The sequence below is a fragment of the Loxodonta africana genome, chromosome 9, assembly GCF_030014295.1.
Source record: "Loxodonta africana isolate mLoxAfr1 chromosome 9, mLoxAfr1.hap2, whole genome shotgun sequence".
In the NCBI taxonomy this organism is placed as follows: domain Eukaryota; kingdom Metazoa; phylum Chordata; class Mammalia; order Proboscidea; family Elephantidae; genus Loxodonta; species Loxodonta africana.
This window is the reverse complement of record NC_087350.1, coordinates 49,408,881-49,428,829: the sequence shown is the minus strand read 5'-3', so window position 1 is coordinate 49,428,829 and position 19,949 is coordinate 49,408,881.

The window sequence follows — 19,949 nt, the reverse complement described above, 5'->3', positions numbered from 1 at the left end:
TGTTAATGAGACTGGGTTGGTGCAGGGTGTGTCTTAAATGAATCTCTTTTGAGATATAAAAGACATTAAACAAGCAAGTGAAAAGAACAGAGATGGGGAGGATTAATGCCAAGGCACATGGAGATCTCCAAGGAACTAGGAAACAGAAGCTAAAAAGAAAAGGACTTTCTCCCAGAGCTGACAGAGACAGAGAGCCTTCTCTTAGAGCCAGCACCCTGAATTTGGACTTCTAGCCTTCTAAACTGAGAAAATAAATTTCTTTTTGTTAAAGCCACCCACTTGTGATAGTTCTGTTTAGCAGAAATTTGGTACCAGAAGAGTGGGATGCTGCTCTAACAGACACCTAAAATGTGGAAGCAGTTTTGGAATTGGGTAATAGGTAGAAACGGGAAGAATTTTAAGGTGCCTGATAGTAAAAGCCTAGATTGCCTTGAAAAGACCGTTGGTAGAATAATGGATGTCAGAGACAATTCTGGTGAGGGCTCAGAAGGAAGTGAAGAGAGCCATAAAATCTATATCATCTTAGAGGATACAGATGGTGCCAGCAATAGAATGTTGCTAGAAATATGGACATTAAATGTGCTTCTGGTGAAGTTTTAAAAGAAAATGATGAACACGTGATTGGACAACGTAGGAAGGGTGATGATTTTTATGCAGTGGCAAAAAAACTTGTCTGAATTATGTTCGAATGTTTGGTGGAAGGTGAACTTGTAAGTGATGAATAACTGGCTGATGAGATTTCTAAGCAAGATCTTAAAGGGGCTGCATGGCTTCTCCTTGCCACTTACAGTAAAATGCAAGAGGGAAGAAATGGACTTAAAAATGAACTATGGAAAATGAAAACAGAACTTAAAGATTTGAAAAATTCTCTTGTACAAATGAAGGACACATGTCCTAGAATGTTCACCAAAGATGTGACTACCCAATCTTTTGTTGAAGATATTGACTGAGGAATCTAACCAACTACCATAGCAGAAAATCCATCAGCTTAAACTGAAATGGGCAGAGAAAGAATGAAAGAAAATTGTCTCTTGGAATTCTACAGGCAGAAAACAGGCCAAAGTAGCTACATCTGTTGTCCTCCAGAAAAAGAAAAGGACCATTCCAGGAGCAGCTCAGAGATCAGCAGAATTGTTGGAAGAAGCACAGAAAGCAGGGCCTTCTTAGTTTCAAGGGGAGGGGCCATGATCTAGATCTCAAAGAGTCGGGACACTGCCTCCTAGGTTTCAAAGAGTTGAATCTTTGTGAACTGGCTTCCGGAGTGTGGGGATGCCATTAAGCTGAGGTGGTAAGCCTGCCATGCCCAAGGGGTAGAAGAATGGGGTCTGCTGGGGCCGAGGGTGTGGGGTTGCCACTCAGCTGGACCAGGAGAATGGGGCGACCCAAAGCCGAGGGAGCAGAGTTGCCGTCCCAGTGTGTCTGGAAGGCAGAGCTGAAGCCCAGAGCTGAGGGGCCTCCACCTAGAATCCAGAGGGTGTAGCCAACACCCAGAGTCTGGAGGGCGGGGCTGTTGCCCAGATGGTCTCTGAGAAGAGAGGATTATTTTCGAGCCTTGAGAACTGGTTTTTGGACTTGCTTGGTGCCTGTTATTCCTTCTTTCTCTCCAATTTCTCCCATTTGTTATGGAGATGTCTACCTCATGCCTGTTCCATGATTGTACTTCGGAAACAGATAACTTGTAGTCTAGATTTAACAGATTCACAAATGAAGAGGAAGTTTGTCCCAAGATGGAATGTGCCTAAAGTCTCTCCCATATTTGATTTAGATGATTCAAAAGGCTATTTTGGACTTAGGATTGATTTAAGGTTTTTGGGATGACGTGACTGTGTTTTGCATGTGGGAAGGGTATGAATTTTGGGGGGCCAAAAGGTGGAATGTTATGGATTGAATTGTGTCCCCCCAAAATATGTATTGTAAATTCTAAACTCTGTACCTGTGGTTATAATCCCATTTGGGAATGGATTGTCTTCGCTATGTTAATGAGACTGGATTAGTGTAGGGTGTATCTTAAATCAATCTCTTTTGAGATATAAAAGACATTAAACAAGCACGTAAAAAGAGCAGAGGTGGGAAGATTGATGACAAGCCACATGGAGATCTCCAAGTAACCAGGAAACAAGCTGAAAAGACAAGGACTTTCCCCGAGAACTGACAGAAAGAGAAAGCCTTCTCCTAGAGGTGGCACCCTGAATTTGGACTTCTAGCCTCCTAAACTGTGAGAAAATAAAATTCTGTTTATTAAAGCCGTCCACTTGTGGTATTTCTGTTATAGCAGCACTGGATAACTAAGACAGGTCCACAGAGCCAGGATGACATGCCACCTGGTGGTCACCACAGGAATTGCAGCCTCTGTGCAGAGAAGGCAATGAGCACACACCAAAATAAACCAAAAAAATTTTTATAGCTGTGGAGTCGATTCCAACTCATAGCAACACTATAGGACAGAGTAGACCTGCCCTGTAGGGTTTCCAAGGAGCAGCTGCTAGATTTGAAGTGCTGACCATTTGGTTACCAGCTGAGCTCTTAACTGCTGTGCCACCAGGACTACAATGAGCACACAGTAGGGAAAAAACACAGGGCCTCTGATGAAAATTGTTGCTCTTCTGGGCATTACTGGGACAGCCAGCTTTTCACCCACCTTCTCAGGAATAAGGGGCTAATGGACAAGCCTTTATACCAGACTGGCCAGTGAAGATTTCAAAATTAGGAGGCACTTTCTACAAAATGTAGTCAGAGCATGTCCCTAGGAGAGTGTATCTATTCTCTCCTAGTCATTCATATTTCACCTTCTAGGTGTTGGTTGAGCCCTGCTGCCTGTTGGGCTAGAGCTCTGGTTGCCTTCATTTTCCAGACAACCCCTGTGTTGCTCCCTGTGAAAGGTACTTTAGGATGCATTAAACCCTAGGGGTCTTAGCCATGTCCTAGAGTGCAGATGTTATGGGTGTGTCACGTTTCTTCCCATGGGCCCTAAAACCATTTCTGAAACCTTTTCTATCAATCCACCTTTCATTTATTGATTCTTAAAATGTTTGAACTAATAGGTGCCAGGGATGCAATAGTGAGTAAGAGAGATACAATCCTGACCTCATGGAGCATCTGGAAACCTAGGTTCCGATCCTAGTTCTTTCTCTTACTAGCTGTGTGGCCTTGGGCAAGTAATGAAACCTCTCAGAGCTTCGTTTTTCCTCACCTATGAATTAAAGGGTATAGTATTGTGTCTAGGGCAACCTACAGGGGGATGGAAAGAATAGAGCTAAACTGCTTTGCATATACCTTGGTTAGTAGAGTTTATTTTTGGAAGCATGTAAATATATCAGTATAAGAGAAAACCACAGTCTCTAAAAATTGAAAGTAAAATGAGACAAATGAACCTAAATGTGTGTCCAGTTGGTAGCATAACCACCTACTGGTTATGATAGCTAAACTATTACAAGTGATTCTAAATTCAGGACTTTGACTGTACATGATTAGTGAGATATACACTAAAGGCAAAAAGAACAGTAACAATAATCCTAAGGTAATTTCCGTAATCACATTGCTGGTCTTGTCATTCTGAGGCTATTGTGTGTAAGGGAGGATAAAGCAAATGAGTAATTATGTTGGTGCGACCAAGGACTAGGCTTTTTTGCTTGGGAGAAAGGAGGTACAGATACAAGATCTAAGAAGTGAAGTGAAAATGCTACAGTCCTGAGTTTGAGTTGAAAATATCAGTATAAATTAATGAAGTATTTTATCTACAAAAAATTTAAAAAGAAAACATATTGCCTATCTCTGTCCACTGAAAAGCACTAGAAACAGTGAACAACCCAGTAGCAATAAGTACCCCTACTGCTCAGATTGTGGTCTCTAAATACATTTTCCCCTAAAAGAAATCAGTGGTCCTTAGAGAAGCGGCTGATTCTAGGTGTAGGGTAGAAAACTTACAACAGAAGCCTGGAATATCTTGTCTTCCCAGAAAACAAAGGAATATTAAAGACTACTACAATTGTATCAACAGGACTCAAGAGGAAACCTGCAATAGTTTCCCATGGTCAGTGGGGCAATATGAGCCTAAGGAAGGACAATAGCTGCAATGGATTGAAATGTATCAAATTTGTTTAAACCCCCAAGTTCATAATGACACCCAAAACAAACAAACAACAATAAAAAAACAAAGGAGAAAAATCCTTATCAGTCACTTTTGGAAGATTTTAGAAAGCCATCTCATTATTTTGAAAACTGGGAACTAAAGGGAATGAATCAAGTATTCTTCCTGCCATTAACATAGGAACCTTACCACAGGGTAACCAATTAATTGATGAAGAGAAATTTCTCTTTATAGAAGTTATCCAGCTAATAAATGAAGGATAAATTAGAATATTCTGCAACTCTAGTGAAATAATGGATTAAGGCAATGAGCTTCAATACCTAAAAACATCCTTAAAAAAATCAGAAATTACACATCTCATGAAGGAAATACACAACACCACTTATGAAGTAGTGTTGACAAAAAAAGAAAGAGAGAGAGAATCTAATCAGCTCTCTAGATCCACTACCAGTTTACAGGCAATATAGAGGCTAGAGAAACATGCTGAATGCTACCATGGGGCTGCAATCAGCAAAATTTAGACTCGTGGGGTACCCTACTAGACAAATGATATGGTTCCTTCAATAAAACATTGCAAAGAAAACAAAAGAGATGAAGCAGAATCTGTAGATTAAAAGAGACCAACATGACATATCTATTAATTACAATATATAGAATTTTTTTTTTGTATTTTATTTTAAACAAACTGTTTAAGAACAATTTATAAGGCAATTTGGTAAATATAAACCTTGACTGGATTTTATGATAATAAAGGATTATTACTGATGTTTTAGGTGTAATAATGGTATTATGGTAATTAAAAAAATTTTGTAGAGACACAACTGAAATGTTTACAGATGAGTTGATAGAATGTCTGGCATTTGATTCAAAATGGTCTAGGAGTCAGGAGTGGGAGTTATAGGTGGAATAAGATTGTCTATGAGTTGATAATTGTTGAAGCTGAATGACAGTATAGAGGGCTCATTATACTATTCTTTCTACTTATTGTGCCATTTTGCACAACAGTTTCCTACGATAAAAATAGAAATTTGAAATTTTCTACAATGAAGTTGAGTTAAAGTTTGAAAATGTAAAAAACAGAACAACCACATGAACTAGAGACTTACATCATCCTGAGACCAGAAGAACTAGATGGTGCCCGGCCACAACCAATGACTGCCCTGGCAGGGAGCACAACAGAGAACTCCTGAGGGAACAGGAGATCAGTGGGATGCAGACCCCAAATTCTCACAAAAAGGCCATACTTAGTGGTCTGACTGAGACTAGAGGAATCCCGGCGGTCATGGTCCCCAAACCTTCTGTTGGTCCAGGACAGGAACCATTCCCGAAGACAACTCCGCAGATATGAAAGGGACTGGACAGTGGGTAGGAGAGAGATGCTGATGAAGAGTGAGCTAATGATATCAGGTGGACACTTGAGACTGTGTTGGCATCTCCTGTCTGGAGGGGGGATGGGAGGATAGAGAGAGTTGGAAACTGGCAAAATTGTCATGAAAGGAGAGACTGGAAGGGCTGACTCATTAGGGGGAGAGCAAGTGGGAGAACGGAGTAAGGTGTATATAAACTTATATGTGACAGTCTGACTTGATTTGTAAACGTTCACTTGAAGCTCAATAAAAGTTAATGAAAAAAAAACTTGGAAGGGTCACATAATTTTAGAAAATTCTTCACAGTGCTACATAACTTTGAGCTGGTACAGGGAATAAAGGTTACATGGGGTGACTCTTCGGTGTCCATAGAAAGGATCTTAAAGGGCATTTTGGGTAAAGATTTCTTGTTTTTTTAGGGGGGAAGTAAGGAGGCTCAGACAGAGTATTAGGAGGGTAAGGAGGGGTATAAAAAAAAAAAAAAAAAACAGAACAAGTCAGTAACTCCTGGTGCTTCATCTCTCAGCCTTTCAGGGGACGTTCAGAATGGCTAAGCCACTCCCATCTGCCTTCTAAGTTTTTATGAAAAAAAAAACCAACTATATGTTTCCAAGGATCTTCATTCATTTTCTCATTTACTGACCACTCACCTGCTCCAGATGTGCTGAATGGATACTGCTCTGTTGAGATAATTTCTGATAACTTTGCTAGGCTTCCGAGCAGCCTAATTAAACCAGGAGTGAGGGTTCCTGTGAAAACAGCTACCTTTTAGAATACTTACTCCATGCCAGGCACTTTGCTGAGTACTGGCTACGCATTCTATCCTTACTGTCATCCAGTTTATGGATTAGGAAACAGAAGCTTAGAGATGTTAAGCAGTTTGTATAGGTCACACAGGAAATGAAAACATGTGCTGGGGTTTGAACCCAGGACCCAGGTCTAGTGATGCTAACAGTCATAATCTTAACCACTAGACAATCCGGTACCTAGGCATGGGGCAGGAATTTTGTATTCCCATTGGTATGTGTGGTTGGCCGTGGAAACTTCAGGACCACGTTCCAGGTCCTCGGAGAAAAGAAGGCAGAGGTGAGAAAATGAAGCTGACCTGGAGTCCAGATGGGGCAACTAGTAAAAACAACGGGACTTTAGGAGTTCTCAAAATTCTGTGGACCAATAATTCACTGATTAACAACAACAATAACAACAAAACCCCAACACATTTATATTTTGTAGATCTAGGATCCAATATTGTTTATTGTGGTGTATGATGATTTTTTGTTGTGTTGTTTTAAAATTACTGTTCAGTTTTTCATAATGGAGTATGTTTCAAGAACATATACTACTCTATGTGTGATTGTAATAATTAGTCCCTAATTTTGAAGCAATCATGATGCATGGTTTGGAGGAAAATATCTTAGGGACAGGTCAGGGAGCATATTATCTCACCTTTATGTGTTTTCAAACATTACCTAATTTAACCCTATTTCCTTCTTCTCAGATTTTTACTTGATCTTCAAGAGTCTGAAACAGTACTGCCCAATAGAACTCTCTACGGTGATGAAAATGCTCTATGGCTGCCCTGTCCAATATGGTAGCCACTAGCCACAAATGGAAGGGAAGCCCTGCTCTCAAGGATGGTTTTACTTTGGTTCCATGTTCCCAGCGAGTCTAAACACCCAAGGGCAAGTGACTTAATTTCACTTTGCTGAGCGGCTGGGTATCTGGAAGCTTAGTCCTCTAGGGTGAGAGGTGCTCTCTCCCTCCTGGGCCATGGTAGCTAATAGGAGCAGTGAGTCTGTGTCCGTACAAAGTTTTCCTGGGGATCCCTGGGCTTCATGGGGCTAGAAATCCTTAAGGAAGATGGAGCTTCTATGTAAGCTCATAGAAGAACCCGGCTACCATGTAAACAAGTCCAGGTCATCCTACAGGAGCATAAGACATCATGTGGACAAAGAGGCCAAATGGAATTAAAACCAAGGCCCTAGACAACACCATGAGAAAAAAGGCCCAGCCATCACAGCCAGCACCTATGTATTCGAGCCACTCCAACTGAGTGAGTGAGGCCAACTTGGATCTTCCAGCCCCAGTCAAGCATGTAACTAATGCTGTGTGGAACAGGGATGAGCCATTCCTTCTGAGCCCTGCCCTAATTTCTGACCCACAGAATCGTGAGAAATGAAACAGTTGTTGTTTTAAGCCACTAAGTTTTGGGGTGGTTTCTCATACAGCAATAGATGATTGAGTTGCATAAACTTTCTGCTATGTCTCCAGACCTTGAGGGGGTTAGAATATCCTAATTAGTTGAGGTCAGAGGTCAACGGTCCAGTACGTGGAACCCCAGGGGAGACAGACAGAGGTCAGTTTTTCCTGGAGGTGGCATGCCTACGAAGAGCATTGCTTTGGTGACAGTCAGACCCAGCTTCCTGGACCTGCTACTTACTAGCTGTGTGACCTTGGCTTTGCTGAGTTTCTTTCCACATCTGGAAATGCAGGTAACAACTCTACCTATCTTCAAGAGCTGCACTGTCCAACAGAACTTTCTATGGAAATGTTCTATTTTTGTGTCGTCCAATACAGTAGCCTGTAGCCACATGGGGCTATTGAGCACCTGTCTGAATTGAGATGCTCTGTAAGTATAACTTTCACACTGGCTTTCAGACTTCGTGTGAAAAAAGAACGTTAAATATCTCATTAATATGTTTAATATTAATTATATGTTGAAATCATATCTTGGGTTATTGGGTTAAATAAAATATATTATTAAAAGTAATTTCACCTTTACTTTTTAAAAATTGCGTATATGGCTCAATTCTATTTCTACTGGACAGTACTGACATAGTCTTGAGAAGATTAAATAAGGTGTGTAAAGTGCTTAGCACAGCACCTGGCACATCAAAAACCCTCAGTAAATGGTAGCTATTACTTCTGTAAATATTGCCCTGAGTAAGTTGGAGCCAGAGCTCAGATATTAGCAGGCTGGTGTCTGGGCCTCCTACAATGAGCTCCACTCTATGGGACAGAGGAAAGGAACTAATATTCATTTAATCTCCGACTATGTGCCGATGACTGTGGGGCGCTTTGCTCCAGCTGGCCCAGGGGAGGAGGTATTATTTTCCCCATTGGACATATGGAGAAACTGAGGCTCAGAGAGGGGATGTGACTTGACCAAATTTGCACAGCTGGTTTTGTGACAGACCAGGTGTTCTTTATCTGTTTTCCCTGAAGGTGATGCCCATACCCACAACATGCCTCTCCTTCCTCCTGTTATCTCTCCCTCCCTTATCTCCTCTGTGAGGTCCAGACCCCCAGTCCACATCCTCTCTCATTCCTTCCCTTCCAACCCAGACTTCCAAAGGAACTCATTTATTTCTCCAAGTATAAACGGACTCTTCCTCTCAAAGACACTGCATACATTGTTTCATACATTATTTGTTAAGTTCATCAAACAAAGTAAAATTCTCTGGTGCTAATGTCAGTCTCCACAGCTCATTGGGCTTTTTCAAATAGTGGAAACCCGGCCTGCATTTCACAGCAACAATGAGGAAAGCAGAGCTCCAGCCAGCGAGAGGAACCCTTTGCTTCTCACCCTAGAAAGAGCCATAAAACATGCTCAGCGCCAGAGCACGCGCCCATTTGACAAAGACAATTTGATTTGTCCGCGGCTTCTAAAATATTCATCCCACTTTGATGGACTATCGTTTTATAAATATAGATTATCATTAACCGACACCGGCGGTGCGCTGCTGGCCGACCCAGCGCCATGCCGCCGGTTCGGGATGAAGACGTCCAATAAAAAAAATCATTATCTGTCTGCGAACCCTGATCTGTATCGTTTGCCTCATTTGCAGTGCAAGGGTCAGTAACTCAGGCTAACTGCCTCTGTTTATGCATTTCACGGCCTGGCCACCCCTGCTGGGCAGATTGGCAGGATCCTTCTCAAGTTCGGACCTGGGAAAGGAAATGAGGTGATTGGAGGAGGGGGAGAAAGAAGATCCAAGGACTCTGGTGGGATCCCATTGAAAGGTCGCCGTTAATGTGTTTTGCCAGAGGTGGTGTAGTGTAATGGGCATGGATATGAATTTCCCAGCTTTTTAGACCCAGTTCCACTACTTACTGGCTAGGAGACCTTGGGCAAGTGAGTTAAACTCTCTGAGTCTCAGTTTTCTCCTCTGTATGATGGGAATCACAATCATTCCTATCTCCTATGAAATTGAGCCCGTAAAGTGTTTAACACAGGACCCAACACTTAAATTAAGCACACGGTAAACATTAGTTGTTACAATTATGTTGTTGTTTTGTTGTTGGCATTAGCCTCGAGCCCTTTAACAAATTCTCCACCTCCGAGTCTCAGGTTCCTCACGTATGGAATGGAATGTAGAATGTACCTACGTCCAGAGGTTCTGAAGATCCAACGAGCTAATGCACGCAAAGAGCTCAGCATGTTGGATGCTGCACTATGAGTGCCCATGAGAGCCCAGTGGAAGCCAGACAGAGAACAGTGAAGGGTTTCTCATGGATTGAGTTGTGTCTCCCCAAAATATCTGCCAGCTTGGCTAGGTCATGATTCCCAGTATGGTATTTCTGTCTGCCATCTTGTCATCTGATGTGACTTCCCTACGTGTCATAAATCCTATCACTGTGATGTAATGAGGTGGATTTGTGCCAGTTACACTGATGAAATCTACAGGACTAGATAGTGTCTTGAGCCAATCTCTTTTGGGATATAAAAGAGAGAAGTGAGTAGAGAGATACGGGGACCTCATACCAACAAGAAAGCAGTGCCAGGAGCACAGCGCATCCTTTGGACCCGGGGTTCCTGCACGGAGAAGCTCTTAGTCCAGGGGAAGATTGAGGACGAGGACCTTCCTCTCGAGCCAACAGAAGAAAAGCCTTCCCCTGGAGCTGACGCCCTGAATTTGGACTTCTAGCCTACTAGACTGTGAGAGAATAAATTTCTCTTTGTTAAAACCATCCACTTGTGGTACTTCTGTTATGGTAGCACTAGGTGACTAAGACAGAATTGTACTGGACAGCTATGGCCTGGCATCCCTGCACCCTGAAGACTTGGAATGCGTAGGGTGAATGCCCAGAGCAAAAGTGACTCAAGGCATCATGCTGAAATGGATTCAGATCTGTTCTATAAGGGTCTCTATTTCTTCTAAATCACCCTCTTCTCCTGGGCACTCTGGGTCTTGGTGACATCAGAGGAGGAAACGGGGAGGGGTAGGTGAGTTTTTTAGACAAATTCCCCAATACTATGCTGCCAGAGAATAAAACTTAAGGTGGAATAAAAGATTTGCCTGGTCTGGAAACAAAATCTCGTCTGCAGCATTTCCTTTGATATTTACCTCTTTGAAAGAAATACACAACCAGGTATGGAAACATAGCAATTGCAGAGAAATCTCCAGTAGAAGGTAGCCTGAGGGAGAAGAGAAATAACAGGGCGAGTGTGGAGTTGAGAGCAGACAGCAAACCTCTCTTCAACCTGAACAGGAGTGGAATGGAAGTGGGTGAAAAAAAACTCTGAACTCAAGCTCCAGCCAGGGCCAGAGATGAGGCTGGTGCCCTCGAAACTTCCAGGGGTTCTGATGCTGAATCTCCTGCTGCTCCTGGAAGCAAGCAGAGCAGCCGAGTGCTAAGTCTTCATCCTGGTGGGGACACAGCCCGGGGCACTCAGTCCCAAAGTTTATTTAAGTGAAAAAACCCATCCAGAGACAAGAAGGAGTGTTACACCACTGTCAAGTTTAGACGTCGCCATCAAGCAAAAAAAATTACATCCCATCCTGACGAGCGACTAATCAAGGCATGGCAAACGGTCCTGCAATAAATTACTCCGGCGCGAAATAAACCACACAAACAGACCGATGATAATAAATGTAAATTATTTCTCTGAAGAAATTTTCTTGGTATATGAGTAATACGAACCATCAGGAAGGCGTCTTCCTTAACATTAATTACAGAAAATGACAAGTGAGCTGATGACTGGGAAGGCTCATTATCTGAGAACATATTCACAACTTTGCAATTTGCGCGAGATGTACTCCGGCTAAATTAATCTCCCTTCTTTGCATGAGCCTCTTCTAATTTTCATGTTATTAACAGGTTTGCAGTATCAGTCAGTGCTTGTCACTCTAATCAGGTTTCAGCATGTTCGCAAAAGCGAAGCGTCATTTATAAGGATAAGCCCTCATAATGGTACTTGCTTTCATGTGGAGAATTCTACAAGGCTGCTTTTAATAAGGTACTTTAATCATCTCCTTTGCTCAACTTTTGGCCCCACTGTTCCTTTATGAAGAGTCATTAAAAGACTTTGAAGTTCATCAAGGAGGAAAAATTCATGACATTGTTCAGTGAGGTTGGGGATGGTTCTGAGGAGAAGCCTGGAGGGAGTCAGGGTGAGAGGATCCTGTTGGCCCAGAGCCTGACCATGGGGGACTAGGGCCAACCTGTGCCCATTGTCTGCCATTCAGCACTCTGTAGGTTTACAACCCCAGTTGTCTGCTGAACCAAGACATTCCCTCTACCCCCCTCTGTGGATAGTCAAGTTCATAGGGCAAATTTCAGTGCAAATGCAGAAAGAGGCTCAGGGGCCCTTAGAGCGCTGGTTGGGTCAGGACCGTGGACATCCCCCAGCATGCCACCATCACTCTGAAGGAGTCTGGGTGCCTTCTGAGGGTTTTAGTTCTATTTTGGTGGTCTGCTTTTACTTTGGAAATTTCTGGCCCTTTGGGGCAGACAGAGTTCTATGAATCCAGGGAGTCATCCTCACTTTTCCATGGATTTTTAAGTTGGAAGAGAAGGCTAAGTTTTCTGTCCTAACTGGTGTGCCTGTAAGGTGCTTTCAACATTTAAAAATCAAAAACAAAACAAAAAACCCATGGCTGTCGGTTTGAATTCTGACTTATAGCGATCCTATAGGGCAGAATAGAACTGCCCAGTGGAAGAGAAGTGGTTAAGTGCTCGACTACTAACCTAAAGGTCAGCGGTTTGAAGCCACCCACCACTCCATGGGAGAAAGATGTGGCAATCTCCTTCCATAAAGACTTACAGCTTTCACTTTTAGCAGGTTTATAAGCCAGATTGTGTGTGTGTGTGTGTGTGTGTGTGTGTTCCCTCTCTCTGCTTCAGGACTTACAAGGGCAAGACAGGGTTCTTCCTGGAATTAGAGCCCCCTTTTCTCTGCTAAATTCCCTCCAACTCTTCAGAGTTGTAAAAATGGTGTGGCAGGGGGATCTGACCTCCTCTAACTTCACAAGGGGGAAGGAGAAAAAAATCTAAACCAACAGGCCAAGGCTGATTGCTATGAGGTGGAGGTCCACCCTCCAACCTTTTTACCAATTCTGACACCACTCGTCCCTCCCACAGCACTCTCTACTTCTCTGCTGGGTTTGGTAAGTCATTGCAATGGCCACACAGAGCTCACAGACCATATTCACAGTTAAGGGGTTCATTAGGGAAGTAACAGGTTACAATTCAGGATCAAGAATGACTCAGGATACAGTTCTTCAATCAGGACAGCCTCTTCCCAGTCATACCCACAGACAGGACTCTCTCTGGCCCTCGGCCCCTCAGCCCTCGGTCCCTCAGCCCTTCAGCTCCTCAGGCCTCCTGGGCCTCCTGGGCCAGCCTCTGCCCTGGTCAAGCAAGTATTACAAAGCTTTTTAGCTCTGCCAGTAAATGCCCGGGGGCATCCCAGTCTGCCAGTAAGCCTTGGCCCAAAGGCACTCAGCTCTTCCTCTGTGAGTCAGCAAGCCTAGCTCTACCAACAAGTGCCTGGAGGCGCCCCTTCAGCCAGGAAGCCTCCTGCCTGAAAGTACTCAGTAAGCCTACTGTAACCGCCTTGCTCCATGGGCCGGGAAGCCCACTGTGCCATCTCTCACTGGCCTCCTGGTTCTGCTGTCACTGTCTTTCTGCTGCCACTTCTCCCCTATTGTGCCATCTTCGGTGTTATAGTTCTTTCTCTTTCTCTGTCTCTTGGGTCTGGGAGGTTCTTAGCACAGGGACAGCAGATCCAAAGGATGCACTCCACTCCTGTCTCTTCTTCTTTGTAGTAGGGAGGTTCCCTGTCTACCTCTGGGATGACTCATTTTAAGTATAGCAGGATGGCAAAACTGACCAGTCCCCTTGTTAGGGTTCCATATATCTTATTTGCATGGTCCCATCCATACAGGGGTGTCATGCCCCTTATTTGCATTATTAGCAAGCTATCCAATCCTCTTGGTGGGCCACTAGCACCTCATTTGCATAGTCACACCCAGTCATTTGGTAGGAGTTACAAGACCATGGTGAAAAAGGCCATATGAAAGTGATCCATCACATTGCAGGAATTGAAAATGTCCTTACATGCTTCAATTAGCAGAGATACAAGACTATTAGCTTGCTCCCAAAGATCCTCAGTGGCCTCTGACAAGTATTCTGAATTCACTATTGTCACAGAGAATCCTTCTTGCTAGGACGGCTGATCTATTAGTGGACAGAGTACCAGACAGAGAACAAAGACAAGTCCTAGTCTTTCCTTAGTCTTTTACTCATTCTGTGACCTTGGACAAGTCACAACTCCCCTCTGGCTTGGACCAGCTTGGACCCTTTGTGATGATGTTTATGATATTTACTGAAGCCCCATCTCTCCCACCCACCCCCAGTGGCCCTGTGTCCCAAGGTGGCAACATGATCATAGCCCACAAAAGAACATTTTTTTCTGTTCACGTAAGTGTGTTTCTCTTCCTGTAGGGATGGCCACAGAGTGATAACAATGAGGTAACATGGGCTCTGTTCTGTCGGTGCTGATATTGGAGCACTTCTGTGGCAGAAACTTTTGCTCAGGTTACAGAAGTCACCCTTCTCTGAGAGCTGTTCCCTGAGGCACAGGTTTGGGTCCCCAGCAACCATATTTATGCTTGTTGGCCCAATGCTCCAGCTATAGAAAATTGAACCACAGATCAGAAAGTCAGAATCTCTCCTCTAAAAATCCAGAACTGGACTAGGGGAAGGACAGATAGTACTGGTAGACAATTGCATCTACAACACTGACAAGAGCAGTGGGCTGTCGCTCTTCTCCACGTGACTTGGAAAAGCAGGAAGGTTGGTGTGTAGGGAAGGAGAAGTGGGGAAGCAAAGATAGAAGACAGAGAAAGTCCAGCTCCTGGTTCCAGTTCTTTCTGGAAACCCTTAGGCTCTCCAAGACATCCATGGACCTGACAACTATACTCCCTTTACCTACTTAAGCTCACTGGGGTGTGTTTCTGTTAGTTTCAACAAAAAGACTCAACCAGGACAACTTCCTTGAATATGGACGCCTCAGCAAGGCCTCACAGACAGCTCAAAGCAGGGCAGAGCTACTGACCTTACTAGGGATACCTGAGTGAGCGCTCTCTCTTTTTTTTTAATTGTACTTTATACGAAGGTTTACAGAACAAACTAGCTTCTCATTAAACCGTTAGTACACATACTGTTTTTATGGCATTGGTTAACAGCACCACGACATGTAAACACTCTCCCTTCTTGCACTTGGGTTCCCTATTACCAGCTTTTCTGTCCCCTCCTGCCTTTTAGTTCTTGCCCCTGGACTGGTGTGCACCTTTAGTCTCATTTTGTTTTGTGGGCTTGTCTAAAACTTTGGTTGAAGGCTGAACCTCAAGAGCGACTTCATTACTGAGCTAAAATGGTGTCCAGGGGCCATACTCTCAGGGTTTCTCCAGTCTCTGTCAGGCCAGTAAGTCTGTTCTTTTATTGTGAGTTAGAATTTTGTTCTACATTTTTCTCCAGCTCTGTCTGGAACTCTCTATTTTGATCATTGTCAGGGCAGTCAGTGGTGGTAGCCAGGCTCCATCTAGCTGTACTGGACTCAATCTGGTGGAGGCCATGGTAGTGGTGATCCATTAGTCCTTTGGACTAATCTTTCCCTTGTATCTTTAGTTTTCTTCATTCTCTCTTGCTCTTGAAGGGGGAGACCAGTAGAGTATCTTAGATGGTCGCTCAAAGGCTTTTAAGGCCCCAGATACTACTCACCAAAGTAGAATGTAGAACATTTTCTTTATAAACTATGATATGCCGATTGAGCTAGATGTTCCCCGAGACCGTGGTCCCCACAACTCTCAGCCCAGCAATTTGGTCCCTCAGGGAGTTTGGATGTATCTATGGAGCTTCCATGAACTTACCTTGTACAAGTTTTGCTGGCTTCCGCAGTATCGTGTACTGTCTTACCCTTTATCGAAGTTACCACCTATCTATGGTCTGTTTATGGTCTGTTTAGTGTTTTTCCATCCCCACCCCTCCCCTCCCTTGTAACCATCAAAGATTGTTGCTCTTTGTGTGTAAACCTTTCTGTGAGTTTTTACAGTAGTGGTCTCATGGAATATTTGTCCTTCTGTGATTGACTTATTTCACTCCGCATATTACCCTCCAGATTCATCCATGTTATGATATGGTTCACAGGTTCATCTTTGTTCTTTATCGTTGTGTAATACTCCATTGTGTGTATGTGCCACAGTTTATCCATTCCTCTGCTGATGGGCATCTAGGTTACTTCCATCTTTTTACTATTGTAAACAATGCTGCAGTGAACATGGTGTGGGTGTATCTATTCATGTGATGACTCTTATTTCTCTAGAATACATTCCTAGGAGTGGGATTGCTGGATCATACGGTATTTCTATTTCCAGCTTTCTAAGGAAGCACCATATCATTTTCCAAAATGGTTGTATCATTTTGCATTCCCACCAGCAGTGCATAAGAGTTCCAATATACCCACAGCCTCTCCAACATTTGTTATTTTCTGTTTTTTTTCTTTTTTTTGATTCGTGCCAATAATGTTGGGATGAGGTGGTATCTCATTGTGGTTTTGATTTGCCTTTTTCTAACCAAAAGGCCAGCAGTTCAAATCTACCAGGGGAGCCTTGGAAACCTGATGGGGGCAGTTCTATTGTGTCCCATAGGGTCTCTATGAGTTGGAATCAACTCGATAGCAACAGGTTTGGTTTTTTTTGGTTTAATGGCTAGTGATCGTGAGCACTTCCTCATGTGTCTGCTGGCCGCTTGAATGTCTTCTTTGGTGAAGTGCCTGTTCATCTCCTTTGCCCATTTTTTAATTGGATTATTTGTCTCTGTTGTAGAGGTGTTGGATTTTCCAGTAGACTTTAGAAATTAAAACTTTGTTGGATTTGTAATAGCCAAAATTTTTTCCCAGTCTGTAGGTTCTCTTTTTACCCTTTTGGTGAAGTTTTTTGATAAGCATAAGTGTCTAATTTTTAGAAGACCCCAGTTATCTAGTTTATCTTCTGGAGTTTGTGTGCTTTTAGTTATGGTTTGTATCCTGTTAATGCTGTGTATTAGAGCCTCTAGCATTGACCCTATTTTTTCTTCTATAAACTTCATAGTTTTTGGCTTTATATTTAGGTCTTTGATCCGTTTTGAATTAGTTTTAGTGTATGGTATGAGGTCTGGGTCCTGGTTCATTTTTTTTTGCAGATGGACATCCAGTTTTGCCAGCACCATTTGTTAAAAAGACTGCCTTTTCCCCCATTCGATGGACTACGGGCCCTTGTCAAAAATCAGGTGACCATAGGTAGATGGATTTACATCTGTGTTCTCAATTCTGTTCCATTGGTCAATGTATCTGTTGTTGTGCCAGTACCAGGGTGTTTTGACTACCATAGCTGTAGAGTAGGTTCTGAGGTCAGATATTGGGAGTCTTCCTACTTTATTCTTCTTCTTCAGTAGTGCTTTACTTATCTGGGGCTTCTTCCCTTTCCATATAAAGTTGATTAGTTTTTCCATCTCTTTAAAGAATATTGTTGGTATTTGGATCAGTATTGCATTGTGTTCGCAAATTGCTTTGGGGAGAATTGTCATTTTAACCATGTTGAGTCTACCTATCCATGAACGTGGTATGTTTTTCCATTTGTGTAGATCTCTTTTTGTTTCTTGCAGAAGTGTTTTGTAGTTTTCTTTGCATAGCTCTTTTACATCCCTGGTTAGATTTATTCCTAAATATCTCTTTTTAGGGGCTATTATTAAAAATGATATTTTTTCCTGATTTCCTTTTCATCATTCTCTTTGTTGGTGTATAGGAATCCAATTGTTGTATGTTTACCTTGTATCCTGCCACTTTGCTGAATCTTTCTAGTAGTTACAGTAGTTTTCTTGTGGAGTCTTTTGGTTTTCTACGTATAGTGTCATATTATCCACAAATAGAGACAGTTTTACTTCTTCATTACCAATTTGGATGCCCTTTATTTCTTTGGTTGCCATATTTTTTTTTTTTTTTAGGACTTCTGCCACAATGTTAAATAGGAGTAGCGATAAAGGGCATCCTTGTCTTGTTCCTGTTCTCAGGGGGAATATTTTCAGCCTCTCTCCATTAAGAATGATGTTGGCTATTGGTTTTGCATAGATGCCCTTTATTATGTTGTGAAATTTCCCTTCTATACCTATTTTATTGAGCATTTTTATCAGGAATGGGTATTGGACTTTGTCCAATGCCTTTTCTGCTTTGAGAAGATCATGTGATTCATTTCTTTCCTTTTATTTATGTGGTAGATTATGTTGATTGGTTTTCTAATGTTGAACCATCCTTGCATACTTGGTATGAATCCTATGGTCATGGTGTATTATTTTTTTAATGTGATGCTGAATTTTATTGGTTAGAATTTTGTTGAGAATTTTTGCATCTATATTTAGGAGAGATATTAATCTGTAATTTTCTTTTTTGTGGTGTCTTTGCCTCATTTTGGTATGAGGGTTATGCTAGCTTCATAGAATGATTTTGGAAGTATTGTTTCATTTCCTATGTTCTGAAGTAGTTTGAATAGTACTGAAGTAAGCTCTTCTCTGAGTGTTTGGTAGAATTCTCCAGTGAAGTCATCTGGGACAGGGTTTTTTTTTTTTTTTCGTTGTTGTTGTTGGTTTTTTTTTTTTTAATTACCTTTTCAATCTCTTCTCTTGTTATGGGTCTGTTCAGATTTTCAACATCATTTTGTGTTAGTTTGTGTAGGTAGTGTGTTTCTAGAAATTTGTCCATTTCCTCTAGGTTTTCAAATTTGTTGGCATATAGTTTTTCAAAATACTCTGTTATGAACCTTTTTATTTCAGTTGGGTCTGTTGTAATGTCCCCCATTTCATTTCTTATTTGTGTCCTCTCCTGTTTTTCTTTTGTCATTTTGGCCAGTGGTTTGTCGATTTTGTTGATCCTTTCAAAGAATCAACTTTTGGTTTTGTTGGTTCTTTCTATTGTTTTTCTCTTCTCCATTTCATTTATTTCTGTTCTGATTTTTATTATTTCCTTTCTTCTGGTGGCTGTGGGCTTCTTTTGCTCTTCTCTTTCTGTTTGTTTGAGTTGTGTAGCTAATGTTTTGATTTTGTCCCTTTCTTCTTTTTTGATGTGTGCATCTATTGCTATAAATTGACCTCTGAGGACTGCTTTGCTGTGTCCCAAAGGTTTTGGTATGATGTGTTTTCATTCTTGTTTGATTCTAGGAATTTTTTTATTCCATCTCTAATTTCTTCTGTTACCCAGTGGTTTTTAAAAGCAGGGTGTTATGCAGTTTCTATGTAATTGATTTTTTTTTTCCTTGCCCTTCCTGTTGTTAATTTCTACTTTGGTGGCATTATGGTCAGAGAAGAAGAATCTCAATGTTTTGTTGAGGGTTGCTCTGTGGCATAAGTTGTGGTCTATTCTGGAGAACATTCCATGTGCATTGTAAAAGGATGTGTATTTTGCATCTGTTGGGTGGAGTGTTCTATATACGTCTATGAGCTCATGTTGGCTGATTGTGCCTTTTAGCTCTTCTGTATTTCTGGTGAGTTTCTTTCTAGATGTTCTGTCCTTTACTGAGAGTGGTGTGTTGAAGTCTCCTATTATTGTGGAACTGTCAATTTCTCTTTTTAGTGCTGTTAGAGTTTGTTTTATGTATTTTGGAGCCCTGTCATTGGGTGCTTAGATATATATTATGGTTATGTCTTCATGGTGGATTGTTCCTTTAATCATTATAGAGTGTCCTTCTTTGTCATTTATGGTGGATTTTGTTTTAAAGTCTATTTTATCTGAGATTAGTATTGTCACTCCTGCTCTTTTTTGTAGCTGTGTGCTTGATATTTTTTTTCCATCCTTCAATTTTTAATAAATTTATGTCTTTGTTTCTAAGGTGTGTCTCTTGTAGAGAGAATATTGGTGGATCCTGTTTTTTTCTTTTTCTTTTTAGGCATTCTGTCACTCTCTTTCTCTTTATGGTGCATTTAGGCCATTTACTTTCAGTGTAATTATTGATAGGTGTGAGTTTATTGCTGTCATTTTGTAGTGTTTTTTTTTGTGGTGCAGACATTTTCGTTCCTCTTACTCTCCTGTGCTGAATCCTTTTGTTTGTGGATTTTTTTTTCATTTTTTTTGTTTTTGTAGATTTTGTCTTTATTGAGACTTTATGTTTCTCTTCTTTATTTTGATGAGTAGGTTTGTTAACTTTCTTATCTTCCTAGGTTTGAACCAGTCTGTTATTACTTGG